Consider the following 4194-nt stretch of genomic DNA (forward strand, 5'->3'; position numbering starts at 1 on the left):
CATTGTTTGCCTGGTTATCTGCTCTTTTTTATAATTAAATTGAATTACTTTCTATTCTGTTTTGCTTCCATAAATGAATGTTTTTCTATCACTTGTATAGTATTGTAGCAAAACTGTGCGTGACACTGCCACAACAAGCCTGGAAGCTGGGCACAAACTTTCCTAATCCTCGGCTGATCAGGTTAGACACTCCCCATCAGCTGAGCAGTGCACCCAGTGTGACCCTCTGTGACATCAGCTGGTGACATCAGCAGCAGAGCTTGGATGTCTCACTCTGCTCCTCTGTGGGAGGTGGGGATGGCCATCAACCATCGAAGGTTATAAATAATGGATGACTTAAGACCAGTGGCGTAACTATGAATTGGGCGCCCCCCCGCCGTTAATGGGGGGCACCCCCCGCCCGCAGCCTTACCTGTCTTGCTGGTCCCGTCCCGGCTCCCTTGCTGGCTTCATTCTTCTGCTAGTGAGACGGACCAACACAAAATGTCCGCCCCCATACAGCAGACAGTTTCAGAGAACTGCCTGCTATATGGGGCGGACATTTTATTGTGGTCCGTCTCACTAGCAGAAGAATGAAGCCAGCAAGGGAGCTGGGACGGGACCAGTGAAGTCAGGTAAGGCTGCGGGTGGCGGATTGGCGGGCGGCAGATGGGCGGACGGGAGGGGGCTAACTATAGCACCACAGCCCCCCGGCGCCCACACATGCACAGCGCTCCCCCGCGGCCGCGGGGGCTGCGGTGCTATAGTTACGCCTCTGTTTAAGACCGATGTAGAATAGTTTAGGCATTGATGGGGGAGAACCAGATTGTTCTCCTACATCGATGCCACAGCATAACCGAAGGTGCAGGGACACGGACCAGAGCTCAGCCCCCAGAACCCATAAAGCCCTGCCCCTAGGTGCTGATTGGCCAATGGGCCAGCCAATCAAAGAAAATAGATGACCATCAATAGTCAAAAACATAGATTGTCATCAATTAGATATTATACTGCCATCGATGACTGTTTATACCATCGTCATCAATGGTAACCATCGATGGCGATAGAACCAATAGCCGTACCTAGTGTGAGACCAGCTGTGCAGCACATACAATATGACCTGCTGATCATAGGCGTGGGCAGCACATTACATTAGAGTGTGCACAGCCCTATGTTGGGGTTTCTAGAAACAGTCAGGGTGTGGTTCTATCGTTATCTTAATCATTATTCCAATTCTTATAATAATGAAACCCCTGACAGCCACTTATAAAGTGTTTTAAGATAATGTGTGAACAATTAAAAATGTATCCACACCCCCTATAGACACTGTGAGAACAAAAAATGTGTGCGGGCTGTAGGCGTGGCCTCACTACAAGAGATGCGCTTTGCAGAAAAAGACTACAGTATACCCCAGCATTGCAACCTGCACACCCAGACATTGCCCACCATAGGGGAAAAAAGCATTACAGATTTATGCCCCTGATTCAGATCTGATCGCTGATGGGCAATTATTTGTGCAGACTCCTGCGATCAAATAGCCATAAACCAGACAGAGTAAAATCCCGTGGAAGAAAGAAAGAAAAAGACTTTCTTTTTGTTGGGGCACTCTTGTTAGACAATGTGATTGTTATGATGTTGTTCAGTCAATTAGAGGGTTGTATAAGTCCTAGGAATCTGAGTAGTAATATAATGTTTATTGGGGTGTAGTAGGGGGAATTCCCCTGTGGATTTTTTTTTTTTAACTTTTATTAATTCTTTATAAAATAACTCTATACATTACACACACATACATAAGGACACACAAAACATATAATATTTACACTTCTTAAAAGAACACCTTTCAGGGTATGAATTATGTCCCCTTGCTTGGGCAGGATAAATTGTATAAGCTTAATCGTCAGAATAGAATTCAGTAGAAAAATCTACTGCACATATTTGTGACACTTAAGCAATAAAAAAAAAGAAACATATAGTAAATTTGGTCAATGATACTATGGGCGGTATTCAATGTGAATACCGGCGACGTGCTGCGAATCCTGTTTAGGATTCGCTGCACATTCGCCACTGCTCGCCGCGTTCCGGAGCCTTCAACGAGTCAGGGGCTCGCTGCCCCTGACCTGCGAATTTGAGCTACTGCGGCGGATGCCACAGGGAGCCTGAGGACGGTGGCAGGCAGGGAGATGGAAGTCTCCCTGCCTGCCCCAGAACGTTTGTGGGGGGGAGGTGGGCTCCCCGGGTGCCAGGCAGCACAGGCTGCCCCCCGGGGGGTGCCAGCAGGGGACCGCGTATATTTACTACACCCAATCATGAATATGTAATGATCGGGTGAAGTGAATATATGAATATCTAATGAGCGGCTCAGCTCTGGCCCCCTGCTGGCTGGTCTGTGTAAAAAAATAAAAAAATATTTTTTTTTTAATTAAATATATATTCATGTGCTTACAGCACATAAATAAAAATAGCATGCCCCTCCTCAGAATAAAATTCCAGATTTTTTGACACCAATTGTAAAAAACAAAACACTTTATTTTAAAAGTTCACATTCCACTTCACCATAAAAAGATAGCGATTGCTACTCGGTGAATCATGGCGAAAAAAACCTTGAAATGTATTCGCCATCTGGTCATTGAATAGGGTGATTCACCGTTTTTGTCAGAAATTCGCCTTACAGCACAAAATCGCCATAAAAACCTGGCGAATCAGCCTCATTGAATACCGCCCTATGTATTCAAATGATCTATTAGAGATACATAGGTTGCCAGCACATCTTTTATCAGCTGGTATCTGCCATTGCTCTGATGACACTTAGATTGTTTACAATGGTTGATTTGTACTAATTAGCACTTGTTAATTGTAGTTGTAAGCTCCAGTGAGCTGACTAAAGCTGGGTACACATATGTACAATCGTCGGGCCGTTCTTCCGTTCTGCGGACGAACGGTCGTTCGATTGTATATATATGTACGCAGTCCCGATCCCTTCGTTGCGATCGATAAACGGCCAAAAACGCTCTTGGCCGTCCACGGTCGGTCGGTCGAAGGTTCTTTGCTGCTTAATATTCTTCCGACAGGACGGCTCCATATCGAAAGAAAAGTGACATGTGTACGCACGTTCGATCGATATGCAGCCCGTTCCTGCGATCATTCCTCCCAAAAGCAGCACGCCCATCTTTTTCTTGCGATTGTTTGGACAGGAGTACATCGGACGTCGCAAGTAAAATTGTACATATGTGTACGCGCAGATCGGTCGTATGTTTTGGACGGTCGAACGTGTATTCGGTCGCAAGAAAAATGAAATTGTACATATGTGTACCCAGCTTAAAGGTAAGTTCACCAATTATCAAACAATCTATCTATATTAACCCCTTCCCGACACATGACGTATATATACGTCATGTGTCGGTTGCGGGGGAATCAAGCCAGCTCACGGAGTGAGCTGGCTTGAAAGAGAGCAGGTAATGGCTGTATATTACAGCCAGGTACCTGCTCTCACGGCCACGAGCGGCGAGTTCGCCGATCGTGGCCGTTTAACCCTTTAAGCACCAAGGGCAAAGCGCCCGCAGTGCTTAAATAGCTGATCGGAGGGGGGGCGCCCCCCTCCGGCGCCGATCGGGGCCCCCCGCGGCGAGATCGGAGGGTGCCGATCGGTTGCCATGGTAGCCAGGGGTCTAATGTAGACCCCTGTGCTGGCCGTGTCAGCATTCCTATTACATCCTGCCTGAGGCAGGATGTAATAGGAAGTGCTGAAAATCACTATGTTCAGCCCTAGAGCTCTATGGCTGAACCTAGTACAGGCGATCGCGCCCCCTAGTGGTCAAGTACACTAGGGGGCCTTGTAGTAAAAGTAAAAAAAAAAAATAAGTTTAAAAAAAAAAAAAAAAAAAAAAAATATTAAAAGTTCAAATCACCCCCCTTTCCCCATTTCACAAATAAAAATAAATAAAAAATAAAAAAAATAAACATATTTGGTATCGCCGCGTTCCTAAAAGTCCGATCTATTAAAATATAACATTAGTTATCCCGCACGGTTAAAGGCGTAAACGGAAAATAATTCCCAACGCCAAAACTACGTTTTTTGGTCGCATCGCCTACCCAAAAAAAAATAACTAAAAGAGATCAGAAAGTCGCCCATATCCCATAATGGTATTAATTAAAAAGTACACTTCAGCCCGCAAAAAATGAGCCCTCACCCAGGTCCGTAGGTGGAAAAATAAAAAAGTT

Source organism: Crinia signifera, chromosome 6 (assembly GCF_055691185.1).
Source record: "Crinia signifera chromosome 6, ASM5569118v1, whole genome shotgun sequence".
NCBI classification, from domain to species: Eukaryota; Metazoa; Chordata; class Amphibia; order Anura; family Myobatrachidae; genus Crinia; species Crinia signifera.